The 25163-nt window shown below is 42.3% G+C and overlaps 1 protein-coding gene across 4 annotated transcripts in view; it reads left to right on the top strand.

Annotated features, from left to right (window-relative positions):
• Positions 1–25163, top strand: part of Gpc6 (glypican 6) — a 1046794-nt gene that overhangs the window by 994506 nt on the left and 27125 nt on the right. The window lies entirely within an intron of this gene.

Consider the following 25163-nt stretch of genomic DNA (forward strand, 5'->3'; position numbering starts at 1 on the left):
GCATTTTTTAAATATATGGGTGTTTGTTTTTATCAAAGGCCTTTTCTCCATCTATTAATATGATCATGTAATTTTGTTCTCAATTTTGTTTAAGTGATGAATTACATCTATTGATTTGCATATGTTGAACCAACCTTGCATCCCTGGAATGAAACCCACTTGATCATGGTGTATTATCATTTTGATGATCTTTTTTAATATTTATTTTTTAGTTGTAGTTGGATACAATATCTTTAACTTATTTATTTTTATGTGGTGCTAAGGATTGAAACCAGTGCCTCATGCATGCCAGTCAAGCGCTGTACCACTGAGCCACAACCCCAGCCTTTGATGTGTTTTTGAATGTGATTTGCTAATGTTTTATTAAGGATTTTTTCATCTATGCTCATCAGGAATATTGGTCTGTAGTTTCCTTTCATTGATGTGTTTTTGTCTGGTTTTGGTATCAAGGTTATACTAGCTTCATAAAAAGTTATTGAAAGTGTTCCCTCCCTTTCAATTTCATGGAATAATTTGAGAAAGCCTCGTCGTGTTAGTTCTTCTGAAAAGGTCTGATAGAACTCCGCTAAGAACCCATCAGGTCCTGAGCTTTTCTTTCTTGGAAGGCTTTTAATTACTGTTTCAATTTCATTACTAAATAGCAACCACGGCCACATCAATGTTTATAGCAGCACAATTCACAGTAGCTAAGTTATGGGATCAACTCAGATGCTTGTCAATAGATGAATGGATTAATAAGTTGGTGTATGTGCATACAAACAAAAGAATGAAACTGTGGCATTTGATGCTAAATGGGTGGAAATGGAGAACCTGGTGCTCAATGAAATTAGCCAAACTCAGAAACTCAAAGGTCAAATTGTTTTCTTTCGTATGTGGAAGATAGAGTAAAATAAAGGAAAGGAGGAGGGAAGGATTGGATCACACAAAGAACCAATCAAATAGGAATTAACAGGTGAACTGAAGGAAGGAGAGGGGGAGAGGAGAGGGAAGACGGGAGGGAAAGGGGGAGGATCACAAACTGAAATCTATTTCCATGCATGTATGAGTCTGTCGGGAAGGACCCAACTAATATGAATAACCATAAAACTCAAATGATAATAAACAAACAAACAAACATAAAATACCTGATAGTTGGGTAAGGGAAAGGAAAAGTTTTAAATGAGTGAATAAGCAAATGCCCAAGACATGGGGAAATTAAGCCTCAGCTACCCTGTACTTTCTGAGCTTCCAAAGCAAGACTGAAAAGATTTGTAAATGAAAAGGTTAGCAGCATCCAGTCAAAGAAAGAAAGAAAAAAAAAAAGGGAATTCAGTAGAAATAGTCATAAGAAAAAGTTTATATAGATGGAAACTTTTCCCCAAGCCCACACAAAGCATCACCTGGGGACAGAGAACCCCCAGATCCCTCTCCACTCTCCTGCCTAATGAGAATTTCTGAAAACAAAATATGCTCCGAGTGAGTCCCAAGAGGTGGTGATTTATAAGGCTGCCCCTGAACCATGCTGATTCTGAAGCAGACTGGTTTCCTGGTGCACCAGAGCCTTGTGTGGAAAAACAGCTATGGGAAAGAACTCGAATGATGGAAGATTCCAGAGAGGTAAGATAGCACACCTGGGGCTGTGACTGCACCTCAGATTCGGCCAACCACCGCCTCCCCCCAGAGCCCACTTCCTCCTCCCTGCAGACCCGGAGGATCAGCAATCATCTTTTGCCTTCAGTCGGGGTATCTGCTCATTACCAGCAGCTCTTGAGGAATGCAAATCTGTGGCTAGGTCATGGGTCTGATCTCCCTACAGTGACCTTAACCCACCCCCCCCAAACTCCCTCCTGTCTTGGAGTTAAACAAAAATAACCAGACATGAAACAGAAAGGGGCTATTGCTGAGGGAATCGGATCCTGGTAGCATATCCTCATGAATTTCCCTGATGAGCTGGAGTCAGCAGTGGATGTCTCCGAAACATTCCAGATGATTTCAGGGAGGCAAGGGCAGACTGGTAATTAAAGCACACGAGTCGGTAAGGCTCAGAAATAGAGAACAAAGGGCAAGGGAAAGAGAGGGAAGGAGACAGAGAAAGAAAACAAAACCAAGAGCTGGAAACCAGGGTTCTGCTCTAGCACCGGGGGGCTCCTCCAGTGAGTGCCTTCCCCGTGTCTCATCTCCACGTCTCTGTGTTCCAGAAGCTCTTCCAAAGGTGCCTGTTGTGCAAAACAGTGAGTTACAGGGGAGATGAAGTATGCTGTGGCCAGCCGGGGCTCAGGACCTTCTGGGCCTGGAGGTGCTGGACTCCCATAGCCGGGGTAGGGGGCCAGGTGGGATGAAGCCAGCAGACATAGGGTGGGCTCTGCTTCGGACCCCAGCTCACCCTCCTCCATCCCAGATGCTGTGACACCGTGGGGTTGGATGGCTTCTCTGCTCTGTCCTGTAAGGCAGAGGATACAGACTGAAGCCAAGGGCTCCTTTGTCTTCGGGCTCCAGTTAGGCTCCAACAGTGGAGGCAACCTTAGGACCCACAGGAGAGAGTCATTCATTCCTGGAAGTTCTTCCCCATAGCTATCCTGTAGTCTGAGCACCTCCACCAAAGGCCCTCCTCTTTCCCTCTTCCCCTACTCTAGTCTTTAGGCCTGGGGTTGGCAACTTCCCTCATGGCCACTAACGTTGGATTGGATTCTGCACTACATCTCACGCTTTCCCCCCCACCCTGCTCTCACCTTTCTACCATGTACCTTATGGAGCAATCCTCCAGCCAAGCTGAGAATACCAGCTGACCTTGCCTTAGGGCCAGGACAGATCCGTTGAGAATTGTCCCTTCAGTGCTCCATGGTGGGGCCATCTCAATGATGGCAGAGCTGCTGGGGAATCAACCTAAACTTAGAAATGTCCCTGTATATTAAAGATGGCAAAAAAAAAAATGGAAAACAGGAGTCTTTGGAAACTGGAGGAATCTGCTCAGTACCTCATGGCCCTAGGTTGGGGCACAGGGAAGTTCTTTTCTCTTCGTCTGAAGTCCGCGTACAGTTCGTGAGGAGCGTTAGTGGTTCCTGCAGCATGCCGAGAGAGATCACTGACGGCAGCATGCAAGTCAAGGAGGGACACTCTGTCCTTCTCAGTGCAGAGGAAAGGAAAAGAGATAGGTCCAAGTCTCCAGGAAAAGAGCGGGCAGAGGTTTGCCTCTGAGAGTCACCTTCTATCACACTGAGTGACCCTAGGGCTGGGCCACTCAGCCGTGGGAATGAGCTGTGTCCTGTGCTGAAGCGCAGAAGGCAGAGATAAGCAGAAATCGGGGCAGTTTCGCTTTCATTGCCTGGAAACACTTTCCGTCATCTAATCCAAAACCTACTTTTTTTTTTTTTTTTTTTTGGAATTTAATGTTTAACAAATCATGAGTGTTTGATGTAACGTGAGATTGCTTTATCCTCCCTCATCCCCAGACCCTCATGAAAATGAGATGCTTCTCCTCATTTGGGGATTTGGAGAGGGAAAATAAAATAAAACAATCCAGATCTAGGTCAGCAGAAAGTCTGTTTGTTCGGTGTAACTAGGCCTCTCCACTAATTAACACGTTCCTGGGGAAAAAGGAGCTCAAGGCAAGTGAGGAACATATATATATATATCCTTCTCTAAATGGCACCCTTGCAGATTCCGTAAAATAGCACTTACCCCTTCGAATTGGAAGAGTAATCACACATACTGAAAATTAAAATTCCAGAAGGCTTCAATGCTGAAAATTCAGCCAGTCACCTGACAGAACTAATTACATTTCTTGGGTTGTTAATTAGTACAATCCACACTCCATATCTGCAGGTTCTACATCCATAGATTCAACCAATGTGAATCACAAATATTTTTTAAATATTGTGCCTGTACCAAACATGTGGAGACATTTTTTTTTCTTGTTCTCATTCCCTAAATGATACAGTGTAACAACTATTTGCACAGCATTTACACTGGATTAGATGTGTGTCATTTATATGCAAACACCACACCATTTTATAGAAGGGACTTGGACATCAGCGGATTTGGGTGTTGGTAAAGGGTCCAGAAACTAATCCACCTTAGCTACTGAGGGATGACTATATTTATTAAATTATGGAACTAAAGCTTTAACTCTGCCCAATCTTGCTTCAAGATTTAAAATATATGATCACTGGGTGAATGCAGATATGAAGAGGTAGCACAGGAAATGTTTGCAGGGATGTAAATTCTGTAACTCGATGGAGGTAACAGTAGGTTGTAGATATGATAAAATCACAAAGAACCTTACATATATGCACATACTATGTCAGTCAGCTCTTCCTCACTGTAACCAAAATACCTACCTAAGACAACTTAGAGGTGGAAAAGTTCATTTTGGGCTCATGATTTCAGAGGTTCAGTCCACGGTCAGCTGGCTCCATCCCTGTGGGCCCAAGATTAAGAAGAACATTATGGTGGAATGGCATGGTAGAGGAGTGCTGCTCTGTTCATGGTGGCCAGGAAACAGAGATAAAGAAGGGGAAGAGGCCACAGGAAAGATGATTCCTGCCAGGGCAGGCTCCCAGTGACCCACCTTCACCTGTCATACCCCAGCCACCTACAGGTACCACCTAGTTAATCCACTCAACTAGGACGGGCTGATTAGGTGATAGCTCTCAAAATCTAATCATTTCACCTCCTGTATAACACAGGAGTTTGGGGAAACCCCTCAAATCCACAAATAAGTGCATGTAAAGTTGGTGAACTCTGAGTAACCTCTCTACCACTTTCCCCAACTTTCTGTGACTCTATTACTGTTTTAAAATAAAAAGTAAAAACAAAAACAAATATTATGAAAAGACAGAGATAACCAAGGGGTCAGCTTGCTCAGGGACACCTTGCTAAGTGGTCTTAGGATCTTTATTCAGTTCTCATCATGGATCCAGTAATGTTGAAGAGAGAATCCCATATCTAAGAGCAGACCCAGACAAGCAGAGGTTATACCGCGTCCCTTTCTTGATTGCCCAAACATTGTGTTCACATGATAATGTGCATGAAGAGCAGATGAATGTGCATCAATGGCCACATGTGCTTAACGAAGACAATATGATATTTTTTCATCACATTATAGCAGTGAGTATTTTCTCTCGCAGACGCTTAGCTTCTGAGGCATCTTGTATGGCATAACATATTCAAAAGCCTGTTCCTTCTTCCTGGGCTCATCTATCCAAACTTTGCCCTCCAAGGAAGGAGCCAGTTCTGATGGACTCCACATCAGTGTTTATGTGAGATCCTTTTTTTAAAATTATGAAGCTCTCTTTATAAGCCAGCCTTCAACTGAAATAAATATGTGTTGAGCATCTACCATGTGTTCCACACTCTGCTAGCTGCCCAAAAGGTACAAAAATATACAAGATACTCTCCTTTACCCGGGGCATAAAGATGTTTTATAGAGATAATACATATCCAAATGAAACAGTAAACAAAGTAAATGCATGAGATACTGATAAAATAAAGAGCTCATTTGTGTGATGGGATGATCAGAATAAATTTCACTCTCAAGGGTGCCTTCCAGCTCCCAAACTCTGCATTTCTATGTGCAGCATATAGAATAGCAAAGGAATTTAACTAAGGGCCCTGGTTCTAGAAGGTGTGTTTGAACTATCAACATGGGCCTAGCACAGTGCCTGGTACTCTGTGAGCTCCAGGCCAATGCTAAATGTGTAAGTCAACAAGTACAAAATGCAAAGAAAGCAGAAATCAGAAGGAGTGGGCAGTGCCTGCGAGGCTTCAGACCTGAGACTGCTCTCCAGCTGAGCCACAGGTGGAGCTGCCCACCCAGCTGCGCCCACACAGTGATGACATCATAGGGCTGATGCTCATGATCATGGTCATGTTGAAGACAAGGGTGGAGGTGGAGAGAATTTAAAACCCAGGACACACCATGTTCAGACCCTCACGTTTCAGTCGTAAAACAAGATCTGGCCCTCCTGGCCCCCATTTCCACGCAGCATAATGTCTGGGGTGGAGTCCCCTCTCTTTTGGGGAGGTGTTTTGCACAGTTGGGGGGATGATCTATCCCCTGGGCTATCTCCCTAGCCTAGGCCAAGTGTCAAATGCTTTTGATTTTCATGCATGCCCTGCTGCTTTCTTATAGGAGAGAGAGAATTCCCCATATACAAACCACTAGGAGTGGGAAAAGGAAGGATAGTTCCAGAGAGATTTACATTTCAAGGAAAATGTGAGGGAATATCTCTTGATAAAGTGAAGGGAGAAATGAAATAGTAAAATTTCTAGGCCATCACTATCCGTCCAAATGCATCTATCAAAAGAACCACAATAATCTCATGTTACCAACTGCTGCCTTTTCCAGGAGGCCTTCTGCAAACCCCCTTTGTGAAGTGTCAACCCCACATACCCACTTCCACACCCGCTCCACTCTATTGTTCACCGCACCGTTTACCTCTGTCCAACATTATTCATGTTGCTGATTTATCTTGTTGATGGAACCTTCTAGTGATGAGGTCATCTCCAGGAAGGAGGACCTTTCTGTCTTGGTTCATCCCTTCTACCTGGGAGAGTACCTGGGACACAGTAGAGCCTGGTGAATAAATAAGACCACTTCTCTAAATTGCCTTATCTGTTTGATTTCTGCCTGAAAGATGAAGAGTCTGTGGATAGGCAGAGAGGAAGGATATCGCTCCCAGGGGAGGAAATTAGTTGCTGCAAGTGTCGTGGGCCAGGGTTTGAGCTGGCAGGGAGGTGATGGAGAGGGACTCAGAACTCTACAAGAAGCTGAGCTCACTGAAGTGGAAGATGTGTGTGTTGTGGAGTCACCGGTTGAGAGTCAGTGATGGGCACGAACAAAGCTCCGCATATCTGCCCTGTGTTCCGTGTGCCTTTCCCAGAACCATACCTCGTGTCCTGCTGGTCCCACCCCTCCCCCGGCTCAACTGCTCACTGGAAGCTATAACACTTCATGTTGGGGAGGAGGGGACTTGTGGGGTCTGCTGGGCTCTGCCCACTTCTCCAGTTCCAGTTCCTGCCTCTCCAACATATGCCCTCCCCTTTCCATCAGAACAAACTACTTTCCAAAGCCCAAGTGGACTTAATCCACAAGAGGCTTTGAACATGGAGTTGCCCCATTAGGAGGCCTACCCCATTCTCCCAATGCACCAGCTCATTCCTCAAGATCCAGCTCAAATAAGCCCCAGGGTGTATGTCTTCCTGCACGCCCAGGACCCCTCCTCTGTGCCTCAGCCAGCTGGTGCTTCTCTGGTGATGCTCACCCATCAGAAGCTGCTCAGATCGCCTTTGAGACTGGTGTGGACACTCCTGTGAACAGTCCTGAAATGGAAGGGACCTGCAGAACTCAGCCACCTGAATGTGCCCAGGCTTAAAGATGACACTCTCACTGGTGTCCCCTCCCTGGAAATTGGTTTTCTACTTCAGTGGTTGCAACCCTTAGATACCACCCTATGCTGTTATCATGGGTCCTGAAGTGGGGACAACGTCCTTTTCATCCTTGTGCCCCAGTGCCTCATACAGCACCTCACACAGGGAAGGTCTTCAATAAACATTTATTGACTGAATGTATGGACACATGCAGCCATACAGCCATCCCCATTGACTTTAAACAGGAAGGACCATGAAGTTACGGCAGTCGTACTATATATTTAAAAAGTAAATAAAGATTTTTAAAATTATTGTAATAGGAGTTACTTGTCATGAAAACCTGACTTACAATCTAAGAAGTGGAAAGATGGATCTAAAAGGCTAGATTCAATCTCATAATTAGGGTCGGGGATATTGCTTAGCATGTGTGGGACCCTAAGGTTCAAATCCCCAGTTCTGCAAACATAAGAAAATAAATAAACCTTAAACGTCTTTCAGAGAAAGATGAAGGCTGAATATGACCTGGGGAGACCATCTCTGCTATTGCTTAACCCTGTGTGTCTCAATTCAGAATTAGTTGGGGGTTGGGGGTGAGGGTGCACTAGAAATGCAGATTCCCAGGCCCTGGTGGTCAAGTCTGTGTCTACAGCACTTGAAGCAATCGCCTCAATATGGGTGACCCCAAGGCCACCATGGACATCCTTTCCCAGAGTGCTTATTACATTTTCCCCAAATCCTCTTTTAAATCAAATTGTACATAAACCTGTCTCTATAGCTCTGTTTTCAGGAAAGACTATTTTTTTAAAAAATCAAAGCCAAAGAGGAGATTGTCAGGCTTTCCGTCTTGCACTAGGGTCACCTCTTCAGATCAAAGAAACAAAATCAGGTTCTGGACATGAATCCTAGCTCCTTTGAAGTTTAAACTTCCCTCTCCACCACATCAATAACGAGGGACTCAGTGACCATCCATTGAGGTGCTTCCACAAGCAGCACCAGCTTCCGTTGCTCTTTGAGAACCCCTGAGAACCCCACCACCTTTTAATGTAGAAAGGAAGCTCATGTAAGTTGGACTGAGCCAGGATTTGTTTGTTGTTTTTTGGTTTTGTTTTGTTTTGTTTTTGTACCAAGGACTGAACCCAGGAGCACTTTGCCACTGAGCTGCATCCCCAACCCTATTTATTTATCTGTTTTTTTTTTGAAACAGGGCCTCGGTAAATTGCTCAGGTTGACTTTGAACCTGCGCTCCTCCTGCCTCAGCCTCCTGAGTGTCTGGGATTGTAGGTAGCATGCACCACCACCCCGCAGACTGAGCCTTTTTTAACCTATCTGATCTGACTTGAAAAAGAGGGTTGGTTTTCCACAGAGAAAATAATTAGGAGAAATAAGGAAATGGAAACTATTTTCAAAGGGCTATTTAATGTTCCCTTTATTATAGTAAAAAAGGAGTAAGAGAATGAAGCATGTCAGAATCTGTGATTTATTGGCCACCATGGAATATCATAAAAGTTCAGAAACAGCTCCTAATCAGAAAACACAAAACCAGATTAACCAATCTTACAAATTCAGGTGGGAAAATGGAGATAGTACAACCTGTTGGAAGTGACTCTCACTCCAGTCTCTTGAGACTGAATAGTAATCATACCGTCGCTCCCGCTCCCCGTGTGTCAGGGATAAAATGTTCCTCTTCCAAAAGTACCTCTTCAAAGGAGGCCCAGAAAGACAACCCGAGGTGGAGACACAACTGTTATTCTAATTATTTACATTCAGAGCTCCTCTACAGAGATCTCGTTTGAAGTGATGAAGGTTATTCTCTAAATGCCACTGTTTAGCCACCAAATCTATTAGCAGAAAGCCCCTGGTGCTTTATCTTTAGGATTCCAGTGTGCTTCCAGTACTGTTTTTATGGTTATCAGCAATAAAAAGGTGATTCCTCCCAGTGCTTTGGGTTTGGTAGAATCAGATTTACTGGCTGGCCTCTCAACCTTATTCCCAAGTAGAGTGTAATAGGGAAAGGCAAAGCTCTTTCAAGTCCCCATGGATTCCTGTGGCAAGGTGGTGAAAATTTTGTTTTCTTTACTACTTTCCATTTCATAAGAGAAATAGTCTCAAGGAGAGGATTTCTAATGCAATTTTGTTAGATACAGTCCATTAAATATGTAGGGCTGGATTTCCAACTTCTGTCTGTAGCCCTAAGGGAGAACTCTCCCTTTGTCATGGAAGCCCAGGGGAAGAGTTGGTCTGTGCTGTTTTATGAATTAAAAATCCAGAAGGGGAACACTTTTTCCATTTTAAAGCCAGGAGGAGATCTGGGGACTTTCACACTTACGCGCTATAGGAATGGCCTAGATTTTACAGTCCTGTGCACCTAGGATAGTCTTAGTACAACCTGATATTTATTATTTCTGCTGATAATTAAGATATAAGACAGATAGATGCCTGCATGCATGCATGAACACATTTAAGGACAATATAACCTGCTGTTGTGCATAACCAGAAAAGTGATGAGCAAGCAGCGTTAGGTTCTTCTTCTGTCTTTGGACCTCCGGGGGCAGAAAAGGGTTGATTTAAAATGTTGGCCTTAGGCTGAGGATATGGCTCTGTGATACAGCGCTTGCACCCACACACACGGCTCAATTGTTAGCCTTAAAAAATGTATAGTCTTGTGTTTTTCTGGAGAGCTCTAAGGATAGGCCTTATTAGAAAAGGTTGAGAAAATTAGGAAAGGCTCTAACTTCAGTGGTGTTAGAAAGAGTTGCAAAATTAGGAAATTGTTTGGAGGCCCTCTAGAATCACAGTGTTGCTGGGAAGGTCTAGAAAATTATCGTGGAGAGAGGACAAAGATTTCCAGAGCACTAGGCCTTACTACCCCCCGACCCCCAATATATTTTCCATCCTTTCCAAAATGAGCGAGACCTGCCAAGAGGCCATGGGGCTTTAGAATACATTAACACTCCTCAGCTCGCCAGTCTGCTGGAATGGTTAGCAGACGACCACAGGCCCTGGAGCCCCAGTGTCGGCTCCCACCCAAACCCTGCTGCTGGTACTATGTGACCCAGGCCAGGCGACATCACTCCTCACTGCCTCGGCGTCCTCATTATTCAAGTGGGGTTGTCACAATTAAGCGATGAGATCTGAGTGATGGGTTTAACGCGGTGCCCTGCCACATGGCAAGTACTTGATGACATCCCACTAAACCAAAATGTCACCACCAAACTGCAGCTGTCAGTTATCTCACTTGTAAAGTGGAAGAGCCAATGACTACCTTTCAACATTCCTGGGCACATTGGGGGTGATGATGTACCTTCCCTCTGGGTGTCTCACAAGGGTGGTGGCCCTCACTGTTGTGGCCATCACTGTTACGAGCATCGTCTCAGATCCCGAGTATTCATCTCAGGAGGACCCAGGAAGGTTGCAGCTTCCTGAAGACATGCGAGCTGCCTCATGGGCACACAGCCAGTGCAGGTACATGAGGTTCAGCATTTAAAGCACTCAGCTATTGCCCTGCTGAAACTCTTCATAATATTGAATAAGTAGCCCCAACTTTTACTTTTGCACCAAGATTCACAAATTATGTAGGTGGTCCTGCAGACAAGCTAGTGCAGACAACTTGGTTTGGTAAGCCTTGTCCACCAGGTGTAGTTCTTTACTTAGCATAGGTTTGCAGTAAGGATTTGTTAAATAGAATCGACATTATCACCGATGAATAATACCATGAAATTCACTTCTTCAAGGCCCACTCTTGAAATCAAAGCTCTGCCTGAGCTTCTATTCTGTGGGCAAACCTTTGGCCAATTCCAAGGGTCAATGTTTATTTCAATGGATGGAGTATTTATAGGATCTCCATTAATACATTCAGACAGGAAGATTGTTAAAAAATTAGACGTTAAAAACAATTTTGGAGCAGGTTAAAAGGTGCGAAATTTTAGCAAAATCACTTGGGAAAAAATGGTTTCTGGTGTTTTTAATACTGGCACAGTTAGCAACTGACTTTAAATACCTTCTTGATCAACATAGAAATGGTTTTTCATTTCAAGAGAAAGGAATTAGATTATAATACCATTAACCACTACACATTGTAGAAGTACCTATTATAAAAGAAAATCCTTTCTAAGTTTTGCCATTCTAGATCTAAACTTCTTTCACAGAAATAATCAAATACTACACTTGATCTCGTTTTGGAATATTAATGGGATTGAAATAAGCTTCAAATTTTCCTTTGACTTACTAAGTTAGAAAGTCAAAGTGCTAAAAATATACTTGTTCTTCAAAATAGACTGAAATGGATAACTGTAAAAAAGATTTTTTTTTTTTGGTTTTGTGCAGGAGGAATGTAACTTAAAGTAAAAGGATCTATTGGGAGAAATTTAAACCAATTGTAATGCAGAATTTGGCTTTGTATATAAACATATGTCTATATTCATCATGTAGCTTTCGTTGTCAAAAATATCTTAAAACTTGTTCAGTCAGAGAAAGTATCAATAACATAAAATTTCACAGCCCCCTTTTAGAACTGTGGCCTTAACATTTTGTAGGGAAATAAAGCTTTGGTTAACCTTGGCTCTGGCAGACCTCATTAAAATAACAGCCTGTCAGTTTCAAGTTTAAAATAACAGGGTTGTCAGTTTTATATGCAGTGGAACAATCTACAATTTTATTCCCTGGGACAAGACTGTGTGGAGGGGCAGAAGGTGGGTAAAGATTGGACAACACTGCCATCTGGTGGCCAGAGTGAAAGTGGCTTCTAAATACCTGCAGGTGAAGTTGGATTGCCTTGAAGGAAAAGTTGGGATTTCAGGTCGACTTGAGCAACATTTTGTATTGCTTTTTGACTGACTTTTGTCTTTAAAATGTATACACATTCTCAGAGCCAATATGAAACTTATAATCTCAAAATTACAGTAATCTTCTGCTCTTCGGTAATGTGTATTTCAATGACCTGATACAATTAATTTGCAAGCATGGGATCCTATGGGGAAAAAATAAGATCCAACAAAATTTTTTCAAATATTTTCCTTTATAAAAACTGCCACATAACTGGTGCCTTTTAACGTAAAGTGGAAATTTATCAAACTTGTTTATACATGATTTGTGTACTTTTCTGGATGATTTTAATACTTGAGTAAAAAATAAATGCAAGCCAAAATATCTCTGTCTGTAGGCAAAATTTTGACAGATGTCACAAATCTGATGGCAATGTGTTCTCATTTATATAATGGAAAGCAATTCTAGACATAGAGTGGATCCCAAACAGGCTTCTAACATAACTTCAGTTTAGTTCTTTCTTCATGCACTTTGGGCAGTTGATTGGGAGTTACAATGGGGATAGGAAATGGCATCAGAGAAAAGAGATAAACACAAGTACTATTGATTTAAAGTGCCACCTATTCAAGAAGTTCACATGGAGATGCTGAGTTCTCTAATGTAAAGCAAATAGCCTGCCCTCCATTCAAACCACAAACCCTAGTCTGGCAACTGTGTTTATCCCCTCTTGACTAGTCCCTTCTCCTGATGTGCCCAGGACAGATCTTAGACTGTGTTCTCCGTGTGGTAGCCACCAGGAAGCTGTGGCTATTGAGTACTGGAAATGTGCTGTAAGTCAAAATCCGCAGCCACTAGCCTACTGCAGCTACTGAGCACTGGACGTGTCCCTGGGGTGAACTGAGATGGACTGTAAGACACAATACAAGCCGGATTTCCAAGACTTAGCATAAAAATGAATGCTAATGATCTCATTATACATTTTCACAATCATATGATGAAGCCATAATATTTGGAGGGGTTGGTGTAAATAAAATGCATTAATAAAATTAACTTCAATTCACAATTCTAATGTAGCTATTAGGAAATTTTTAATTACATACGTAGCTCACAATTGTAGCTTGCATTGTATTCCCGGTGGATATCTCTCCTTAGACTCTGATTGCTTCCTTGCCCAGAATGGCCATTCTGCCATTTTTCAAGGTGGTTCCTCTTCCACTAGAGCTAAAACAGGGCATATCTGTCATCTCTGCAGTTGTAGGGGACTCAGGGCACCCATAGAGGTTATCAGATGCTTAAGATATAAAGGTAAAAGTCAAATACTATTGTGTCACTTGGGTCCGATCATAAGAGGAGTAGATGGCTCTCCCTAGTTGGTGCCCCATGGGGTAAATTGGATCTTTAAGGTAACCAGATGGCTCCCAGGAACAGGTAATTTACCTCACAGGGGTAAGAGCTTGATTTCCAAAAGGGAGTGCAGTTTAGTCACCCTATGCCATCTGTCCCTGGGGTGATGTTTCTACTCATTAAGAACTTTCGGTTCCAAGGACCCTAGCAATATATTAACTTACTAAGTTTTATTGAATCCTTAAGAGAGAGCTGAAAAGAAGGAGGCATTGTCCTCCACCTTGAAAACCAGTTTGTAGGGAGATTACTCAACTTTGCCAAAGTCACGGTTTTGGCAAACACTTTTCCATGCACCTCCCTTTTGGTCTCCCCTATGGAGGGAACTTTGCGTCTCTGAGCTTTTGCCACTCAGGGTTCCTCTGCCAAGAAAAGCTCCTTCCAACTCTATGGCCTGAAATTGCTGTTTGTCCTTCAAGGTCCATTTTAATCGCCACTTCTCCCCTGAAGCCTTCCTATAGCCCTCTCCCTTCTTTATAATAAAATATTTACAGTTACTTCTCCCAAACACACTACAACCATTAAACATAAGAGACATTTATTATGTTTATTTATATGTACGTATCTTCGTTCCATGAGTGATAGGTTTGATGAAGTTAGTATCAAATCTTACACATTCCCAGGATCTTTAAAGTGCAGGTGCATTGTAGATTCTAAAAAAGGTGTGTGTGTGTGTGTGTGTGTGTGTGTGTGTGTGTGTTGGGGGTGGGGGACACATGCACGTGCACAAATGTGTTTATTTTGATGAACTGACTCCCAAAAATAGGCCCTAAGCCACCATTTCTCCATAAAATATACAGGTTTACAAGGAAGATGTCCCCTCCAATAGCAATCAGTTTATTTTGATTGCTAGAATTTACATTTCTAGAATTTACATTTCATTCACGATTTAATTTGGAGTTTCAGAAATTAAAATCTTCCTATATTCTTCATTCTTTCATTGACTATCAATCAAGTACTACTATAATCAAGCACTGTGCTAAGAGGCGGGACACACATACTCTAGTATGTAGTTAACACAAAAGGAAAGCAGCTGTATCTCTATAACCTCTGCAGGCAAGGAGGGAAGACCCACAAGCATAATGAACAGGGAAATCTTTGTGGCAGGAAAGAACACAAAGGGATAACTGAGAACATGTCCTTATGGAGAGGCCCTGTTGGCTCTGGGTATCAAGGTAGGAGCACTACAAGAAAGATGGTGAAGTAGAGTACCACAGAGTTATCCACAAGAGCCTGCTCTTCTTCTCCCACTCTGCAGTCTCCATGTTTGTGTTAGAGTTCAGAGGCTTGCTTGGGGCCTTTGAGCTACTTTCCTGGGTGTGTATAGTAGCATTTCACTCTGTTCTTCCTAGAAGGCCCTTAAGCCAAATTCACTAGCATTTAAACTCAAACCAATTTCCAGCTCAACCCATGAAGGAAAAAGCAAGACATTGTGTTCTATCATAAGTGTAAAACTACAATGCCAAAGAGGCACATATTATGTAGCACTCAGTACATGTCTACAGAGTTAAGTACAAATCAAATCACATATGCCCCAAAAAGATTTATCTGCGTCTTACTTCCTGTTCCACAAAAGATGTAAGGACAACTCATCTCTACCCTAAATGGCTTTAGTACTTGATAAATCTGCTGTCTGCTTACCACTTGCAGAAGATGTTTTCCTATACTGCATCTAATCCACCTTTCAATATGTGTTCCACCACTCTGGGTTGAGCAAGAAGATTTTTTTCTGTTTCTTGTTAAACATCAAATATCTGAATGGCTTCAGAGAAAGAAACCAGAATACACATCTGCATCCCAGTTCTGGTGTGGGAGACTAAAGCCCCAACTTTCAGAATTAAATGATAAATTCTAAAATGCTGAAGATTGCCTGAGCTCTAGGTGAAACATTTCTCTCCACCTCCTCCTCCTTCTCTAATTAGCAGACATACTTGTAATGTCCTGGATTTTGTTTCCTGAAGCTGAGATTTCAATATCGTGAGAGTCACTTCAGGTGGTTATGAGCTTAACAGAATCCCTGTGTTATGTCAATCCCGGAGAAGTGGAGCTCAAGCCTCTGTGTGGATTCTCTGGGTGCCATCAAAGCCCCTGTAAAGGGGAGGTACGCTTGAAGTAATAGCTAGCAAAGAACAGGAATTCTTCAGCAACGCCACGATTCACAACATCCAGCTTTTCTCTTTCACATTGGCAAAATTAGACTCTAAACTTTCCCTAGCAGTTTTCTAAATCAGTGCTAATTTCCAGGCTAATGCTGTTAAGGGGTTCAATCCACAACACTACCATGATCCTGTCGGAGACGGCAAGAAATAGAAGAAAGCTGCCTTTCAAACCATGAAGAAATCCCCAGAGTTTTCATTCTATAAAGATGATAGAATAGACGATGGTGAGAGCAGTTTTTAAATATCCAAACTGCTTCAACATGCCTCATCTAACCACTAGGAATGCTGCGTCTCTCTTTGTTTGAGGCTGCACCTGAGATCTCTGCCCAGCAGGCTAAAGAGGGCTTCTAATAACCTCATTTAGAGTCAGCCTTGGTCCCAAATCATGCCCCAGATGAGGGCAGCTCCTCCAGAATGTCTGTCTACACAGCCAAAACCATGTGAAGAAATGGTAGAGGCCAAGGTCAGCCACCAACAAGGACAGAGCCAGTGTCCACGTGGAGAGCAGAGGCTACACACGCCCACCATCAACAATGAAGCAGAAGCAGGTGGCAGAGAAAGCTGAGCTCACTCTTGGAGTGTGAAACCAGCTGACGTTCAGGGAGGAACCGAGCAGACCAGGACATAAAGTTGGAGCCTTGGTCTTGATGCCAATCACAGGAGGAGGGACAGGATGATGGCCATAACAACCTCCAGAACTGCCCAGAGAGAAGTGACTTACTATGGGCCAAGCGGCCATTGCTGAGTCCTCTCTCATGGATGTTGATATGCAGCACAGAAAACTCATAATGGAGTCTGGGTGAGTCTGCTGAGAACCTTCTAGAAGCTTTGGATCGTGGGAGTTCTGTTGAACTTCAAAATTCCATGATCCAGCAATAAGACCAGTCCTCAAAGTCATTTCATACCTGGTATTCTTGAGAAGTAAATAGCACCACAACTGAGTTGCCTGCCACGCAAAGAAATTCTTTGGTTTCATCAGAATAAATGACTTTCTTTTTCTCTCCTCTGTTGAATTCAATAGATGTTGTTAGTTCCGTGCCAAACTGCGTCATCCCTTGATGGCCTGTGGAACATTTACTAACTTGTCTAAAATGGAACACTGTACAAAACGGGCCACCATCAGAGTATTAGGTGTACAAACGCAGCACTGAAAGTTTGTTGTTGTTTTCTTAAAACCTGATGCAGAAATCTGATCTGAACAGCACAGAAAGATATTTATGATGTTTCCCATATTTATTTCACTTTGGGATCAGTGTTTTGCCAGAAAAGGACCCCATTTGTCTTTTCAAGGTCATGCCCTTCATAGAGTGGGCTCATCTAGCCAAGAAATTCCAATGGGAAGCCAGAAGGGGCTAATTCAGACTCTTCAAATTTTTCATCCAATTCCTGATCCCCTGAGAAAGTCAACAAAACTAAGCATTGTCTTTTTGAAACTTCAAAGATTCTCTCACTTCCTACCGGGTTTTTTTTTATCCTCCTTCGTTTTTCCTGCAAAATGCATGAGTGTCTGTCTCCTTGGGGTGTCATGTTAAAAGTACCATGCCACGGGGGGAATGTATGTCGCATGGTAACAGACTCGAGGTGGCTATTGAATTCCCTGGGAATATCTAATGCAGCCCAGAATGTGAGCCGGTTTTAGGTTGCACGGTGACTCGAGGACTCTGTGGAATGCTGCTCGCATTATGTGGGCAAAATCTGCCTTAGGTTCACTGACAGGCTGGATTCCATAAGAGCCCTGCTGCTGTCCCCAGACAGACTTAGAAGTTTCCTGAAAGAGAAAGCGTTACAAGGTGATTTCCCCACCAGTGTTACGGAGCTCACCCAAACATCACACTGCAGACAGGCACAGTCTGAGACGTGAAGAATAACACCAAAGAGTTTCACAAACTCATAGTAAATGGGACGCTGATGTTGTGTGAGCCGAGTGCTAAAAGCTACTTTCAGAAGACATGGATTTCAGTCTAGGCTTCCACACAATTGGAGCAAGTAGACTGAGCCTGTGATGGCTCCAAGCTCCTCGCTGAGCCAGAAGGCATTAGTAAGCCCTACTTCCTCCCAGGGTATTAGGGAGGTGGTATTCATAGACATTTGGCCATGTCAGAAAAATCAGTATTCCCTCCGAGTGTTCGGGAGTCTAAACACGGTGCTCCCCGACGGCACCAGTTCTGAATCGTGTGGAAGGGCGCTGCTCGACTCTTAAAGCAGCACACAGGGCTTGAATCCTGACACAGGGTCACAGTGAGTGACTTGGGGCTCCAAGACAAGGTCATTCTCCTCCAGAGTAAAGCTGGGCAAGCTCTCTGTTTCCAAAGCTGGATTATTAAACTCTTAGGATGCAAGACTGGTTTTATGCATCACAAATTTCCCTTAAGTTGACCAAGGAAAGTGGCCTCATCTAGGAGGTAAAAGGCAGGCCACCTTCATTTCTTCAAACAGATTGCTTTCCAAAGCTAACAAATGACCTTCAGACTATAAAATATTCACATTGTTTTTTTTTTCCTTTAAGATGTATTATTTAGTGTGTAGCCCTTTAAATATTAATCGTCTTTTTTTTTCCTTAAAGATTTGGTATATATTATTTACATCCGGTTACATTATGTTTTTATACACATGAAATAGGCACGTGGTAATCTTTCTGAAGTCAGAGCAAATAGGGGATGGGGGCCAAGTGCACACAACAGGTACCCAGGGAAGAGAGTTCCAATCCAGGGACGGTTGAGGTAGGACAGCAGATGGGCCTTTCACAGTGGCTGCCCAGGGACAATCCAGGGGAAGTAAAGCATCCAGGGAAACAGACTTTGGGCCTCAGGTGGATGGACAGACAGCCATGGGCGAATCTCTTGAAGGAGAAAGTCCAATAAGATGGAATTGGCTCCATTTCTGGTTAGATTGTCGTGTATCTCCCCCAAGCTAAGATTGCCTCTGAGGCCTCCGAGGCTCTTCATACCTGTGTAAATGACACCGGGAATGACATTTAGGGTGACGGGAACCTAGAATCCTAATTAGGGGATGGGAGACATCACCTGAGATCCCTCTTGCTGCAGGGGTAGTCAGGTCAAGGAAATACACTTTTTTTTCTAATGGCCTGACTGAATTTACCCAAGCCTTCCTTATTCTCCAAAGGAAAAGCCCAGACAGTGTAGCTGGCAGAAAATCGATAATTTTTGAAATCTTACTTCCCTTAGCAGATAATTGGCAATGCTGTTCATGTAAGTATTCATTCAACAAATATTTATTAAGCATCAGCTACACACAAAGCACTGTTTGCCGAGTCTTGGGCGGTGGAGCAGATACCCCCCAGGAGTTAGGAACGTGCGGCTCCTCCTTAGCGGAAGACCAGTAGCTAAAAGCAATGGCTTCTGCCCATGTCAACTCATCCTGTTCTTGGAGGTAAAAACTTGGGAAGACACAAGGCCTTTTTTTGTTTTGAATCCCTCTGGATAGAATTAGTAATTATCTTGCTTCCTAATCGTTCCCATGACAGACTTTAGCAGTCACAAAGAGCAAATATCATCAGTGAAGTTTTACTTGCTTGGAAGGGAATATGGTGTTTCCCAGAAAGAACATTTCCAGACAAATTGGTGTCAGTGTGCCCATAGTCCTGTGCTTCCCCGCGAATGGAATGTGCTCTGTATCTGCTCACCCCACCAGGCAGCGCCAGTAGGAACTCTTCAAGGGCGACAACTCTGTGCTAGTCATCTTTGTATTTCGAGTGTAGCATGAACCTGACTCATAAAAAATACATATGAGCAACAAAAAAACCTTTTTCTTATTTGACCAACGTGTTGGAACTTTTTCTAAATTTTATTACACTTCCCTGTCTTGTTAAACTGATTTCACTGCAAGTTACTGAATTTTTCCTTGTTAAGTCGTTGATTCAAAATATATTATGTGAGTCCCTGTACCTCTATCAGCAACATATTCAGGATCACAGACACCCAGCATACTTATAATTATTTATGCATGAATTATGTATTAGTACTGCTGAACTAATACATTCTGTACCTTGTGAAGTTCGTGCAAAATAGAGACTTTTGAAGGATGAGATTAAGATAAAACAAAGAATCATTATTATTTTTACTTTGTAACATCACAGATATAGCAAGAAGAAGCTAGGAGAATTTTGAATGCTTTCAACAACAAGAAATAATAAGTGTTCGAGGAGATAGATGTGATTTGAACATGACATCTATCAAGATATCAAGAAGCATATGTACTCCATAAATATGTTCAATTACAATGTGTCAATTAAAATAACAAAAATCTTTAAAAGAGTAAGAGAAATATAGTAGACTCCTCCCAACACACAAACACACACATACACACACACACACACACACACACACACTCACTATGATTTCCCCTTTTGCAGGTTCAGTTGCCAATGGTCAACCATGACTCAAAAATATTACATGAAAAATTCCAGAAATAAATACTTCAAAAGTTTCAGTTGCACATTTTTCTGAGTAGCATGATGAAATCTCAGGCCATCCTCTTCATCCCACCCAGGAAGTGGATCTTCCCTTTGTCTGGTTTATCCACTCTATCCATGCTACCTCACCTGCATTGGAATAGCTGGGTGATCCAGGATCACCCAGACGGGTAGGACTCAGCCTACTGCACCCTCAAAGAGGTCAATGGCAGCCTGAAGTTGTGTCACAGTGCCTACGTCATGTACCTCCCTTCATCACACCCTGTAGGAATTACCCAATCTCATATTACCCAAGCAAAAATGTTAACTCACTATAATAGGATGTCTTGAGACAGATAGACTACATCCAACTAACTTTAATTACAGCACATTGTTATAACTCTTCTATTTTATTATTGTTGTTGATATTCTCCTACAGAGCCTAATCTACAAATTAAGCTTTACCATGGACATGTATGTATAGGAAAAGACACGGTCTATAGTAGGGCTTTTTATTATCCCTGGTTTCAAGCATCTATGGGGGTTCTGGGGCCAGAGGGCTCCTGTATTCTGCCTGATATTTCATCCTTCACTTGATCTTGCATTGTTTGAAATGAATCGAAAGTTTTCCTTAAAAGCCATTTTCCATTGAATGAGTTAGTTAAAACCAGGTAATCTAATCTATAAACACATTTAACTACGTATGTGCTCTGTCAATATACCAGCAGCAAGCTAATGGAAGTGGAAACGTGAAAAGCTTTCTCCTTCCGTAGGATGACTGAGAGATGGACATCGCCATATAGACTGACTGAAAACATCCATCTCTCAATGAAATATTAATAAAGCTTAATTTCTCTTGTGTTCTTATATTTTAGAAATAGAAATGGAACTTCTAGTGTTTTTATCCTGAGTCACACTGAATCACTTGCATGTCCCCAGAGAGGCACACCCAGCCTCACCAGCCCAGCATACGTATTTGGAAGACCAGAGCTGTAAGCAACAACACTATTAAGCCTAGTAGTTAAGAATGACAATTTCCAAGTCTACATTTGAACTTGAATCTCACTCCATCATTTACTAGATTTGTGACAAGTTTTTGAGCCTCCCTAAGCCTCTGTTTCTCAATTGCATGAAGAATATAATAACAATATTCTAGCACAGAGGTGTAAAGATTGACCAAGTGTCCCAGCTTAATGACAGCTCATGGTTAGCCTTACTGCTGCGCATCAACGATGACCCTACACCTTAAACTCACCCAGTGAGGCTCTTAAAAGTCACAGGCCTTGACAACAGTGTCTTATTTCTTCATTATCTTTAACTTTTTCAAACTATACTAAAGTGGCCAAAAATATCAGTAAAATTTAATACATCCATAAACCACTTGCATAAACTCAATAATAGTTGAGGGGTTTTCTGTTTTCAGGCAAGACACAATGACATTCTATCCCTAGATATCTCAGCATGAATCTCCTGCAGGTAATAGCAATCTCCTACATGACCACAACATCAAGATCATGCTTAAGAAAATTAACAGTAATTCAGCAGCGCCAGCTGCTCTCTGTTCTATATTCCCAGTCTCCTGGTTGTTTCAAAACTCAGAGCTGTGTGCCTGCTTCCAAATCCAGGACTCAGTGAAGGTCTTACACTTGGCATTTGATTGTTGTGTTTTTAGTTTCTTTTCACCCAGAGCAGTCTTCCTGCCTCTGTTGATTTATTTATTTACTTGGGCTCTTTTGAAGAATGGAGCCAGTTGTCTTATGTAATGTCTCATTCATTGGTGTGTCTGATCATTTATTTAGGATACTACTGATTTGTTCCTCTATCCTTAGTATTTCCTGTAAACTAGAGAGGAAGTAAGAAATCTGATGAGATTCAAGTAAAGTATTTGGGCACAATTATTTTTTATGTGAAATAGTGAGATAAGAGTGGCATTAGCAGTCACTCTGCCTTGTCAACTTCTTCCTTCTTTGTCTAATTGTACAGTGTGTAGGGTTAGGTACAAGAGGGTGCCACTGTCTTCCCACAGAGCATTTTCATGGACCTTTCTGACGGGATTTAAATGGAGCGTGTGCATCTCTACTGAAGTCAGTCGTGGAAATTGTCAGGAATAAGAAGGAACTCCACATAAATCCTAAATGAGGGCTCAGGTTTTCCCTGTGAACTTCAACAGTATATATTTGGATCAGATTCCATAGCATAGGTGGAAAAATTTAACACTTAAGTCTTAATAACATCAGTAATTCAACAGCATAGCTCATATACTATTGGACTAACAGTAAATAACATTAGCAAGTACCGTTGAGAGTTCCTTCATCCTAGAATAGTTCATTGGTGAAGCAGACAAAGAAACATTATTATAAATTTTGTATTTGATCCCGTTTGTCTCTACCACATTTTTGTGTTGTTAATGAATTAGGGCTCCTTGTTATTGTCGGCAATATAGTTGTACCAAGAGTGCTGTTTAATCTAAAGCTCAGCTCACAGTTGTGTGCAGTTAAGTTACCAGGAAAAACAAAACAAAACTCAGGTCTGGAGCTACAGTACAGCAGTTATCTAGATTGTTCAGAAATTTTAAAAAAAAAAAAAGTAAAACAAGAAAATATTTCTAAACAATGTGAGGATGGAAAAACTTTCCTGATACTGAAAAATAAGCTGCAATCATTCAGACATGCTTGAGAATCAAAGGCATGTTCTATTGCAGTGGCTAATAGCATCCATTTGTTCAGCTGTCTGCCTCAGCATCACAGTCTGGAGGTGAATTGGCCAGCTTCCCTGCAGAATGTTAAAACAGCATTTACATTTCTCACTGCTCCTTTGCTGTTATCTCCTTCAATTGAACAATGAAAACGCACAGCTACCAAAATGCCAGAGCGAACATGTCCTGATTCTAAAATGTGCTGCAGTGAAAAATTACAGAGGACCACTCTCCCATCCTCACGAGGGGCTCCCCACGAGGGGCTCCCCACGTGGCCAGGTATGTGTCCCCTTCTCCTTCCAGCCCTTTTGGAATGAAGATCACATGTTATTGAGATCCCCAGATATTTAGTGTTAGTGATATCATCTATGACCTTGTAACGGAAGGGGACAATTAAAACCATTATCTCAGTTGACATTTATTAAGCACCTACTGTGTGCCGGGACACATGTGATGAACGCATCCCAGTTGACTTGCCAGTTTTTAGCACTGAAAATTCAGCATCCTGGAATTCCCCAAGTCCCAGACAACCTGGGATGGTTGGTTACTCGACCCTTTGCTAGGCACTGATAGAAGACAAATTGCAACCTTAATCCCCATCATCAAGAAGCACCAGGCTAAGAGAGAATTGGCAAAGTAAGGCAACCATCAGCTTGGAGAGATGAGTACCTGGATTGTCGGCAGCGCCCCATGCCGTGCAGATAGTTGAGTAAATCTAGCAGGGTGCCAGAGAATGCACTTTGAAGGAGACAATGCCTGAGCTTGATTTAAAGAATGAGCAGCACAACAGTCACAGTGAAATTTTACACTATGAAAAGAGAAGATGCCTGGGGACAGACAGCAGGCCGCTGCATTCTGAGTCTCAGTACCCTTACATCTGGTTTAGATCCCACGGCGTGAAGGTGGGATTTTTAATGTGGAATAAGCAAAAGGGAGAATATTCATTTTCACTGGGCTTTAATATGACACAGAATAAAACTGACAGTGTTTCAGTCCCAAAGATGGTGACTGTTTTCTGAACAACAAATAAATCTGTAATACCTATTTTTCCCCCCAGAGGTTTGTGTTAAAAAGAATGGAAATGAGTGGTTTGGGGTGGTGGCCCTTATTAGAGATTAGGGACCCCAAAGTAGATACCATGAAGAACAAATAAAATGTAAGGAAGTGTTTCTTTTTTTGTTTTTTAGCATTTTTTAATTTTGAAAGAAATTCAAACGTACAAAAAACTTGCATTTTAAGACTAAATTGCTTTATAGACTCTTCATTCAGATTAATCAGTTATTAAAAGTTTGCCCCATTAACTTTCTCTCTCCTTTACACATGTATGTATTTACTATTACTGAACTATTACAAAGCAAGTTGTGAAAATCCTGCTCTTTTAACTCTAAATACTCCTGCATGTATCTCCTAAGAACACTACATTATCCTGTATTACCCACCCAGTGTGATCTGAGAATTGGGAAATTTAGCAAATGACAATATTATTATCTGAGAGTCAGTGTACAGATTTTGCCTCCTATCTCAGTAATGTCCGTTACGGCCGTTATTTTCTGATGTAGTATTCCAATCCAGGCTTGTGTGTCCCATTTGGACACGGTGGCTCTTGTTCTTAATCTGAAAGAGCTCTTTCTTCAGTGTCTCTTTTGTCCTTTGTGAGTGACATTTTGGAATAGAGTCCGGCTGTTCTTTACAATGTCCCTTGGTCTGGGTTTGTCTGATGTGTCCTTATGATTAGGTCCATATGAATTTTGGCTGCCTAAGTGATGTCTTTCTTGGCACATCACATCGGGTGGTACACGATATCAATTTGTCCCATTACTCTGATCACTGGGTGAAGGTACATCCTGTGCCAAGTGTTTGCACTGTAAAACCACCAGCTTTCCTTGTGTAATTAATGTGTAATCTGTGGGAGGTGCTTTGGGAATGTGTAAATATGCGCATCCAATGTTTAGCCAGGGTTCTTTGCATCTGTATGAGTTTTCTAGGGATGCCCTGATAGTTTAACAAACTGCCTGGCTTGAAAGGACAGAAAGTTATTGTCTCACAGCTCTGGGGGACAGCAGTCTGAAACAAGGTGGTGCCAGCAGGGTTGGTTCCTTCTGAGGTTGTGAGGGAAGGGTCTGTTTCAGGCCACTCTCCTTAGCTGGTAAAGAGCCATCTTCTTCCCGTGTCTTCACACCATCTTCTTCCCGTGTCTTCACACCATCTTCTCTCTACAGCCATCTCTGTGTCCAGATTTCCCCCTTTGCATAAAGACGCCAAATTGAGTTAGGGGCCACCTTAATGTCTAGCTTTCACTTCTTTACTTCTGGAACGACCCTGTCTCAAAATCAGCTCACATTCTGAGGTACTTTGAGTCCAAGAATACCCATCTGTGGGACACGATTCA

Source organism: Ictidomys tridecemlineatus, chromosome 6 (genome assembly GCF_052094955.1).
Source record: "Ictidomys tridecemlineatus isolate mIctTri1 chromosome 6, mIctTri1.hap1, whole genome shotgun sequence".
Classification (NCBI taxonomy): domain Eukaryota; kingdom Metazoa; phylum Chordata; class Mammalia; order Rodentia; family Sciuridae; genus Ictidomys; species Ictidomys tridecemlineatus.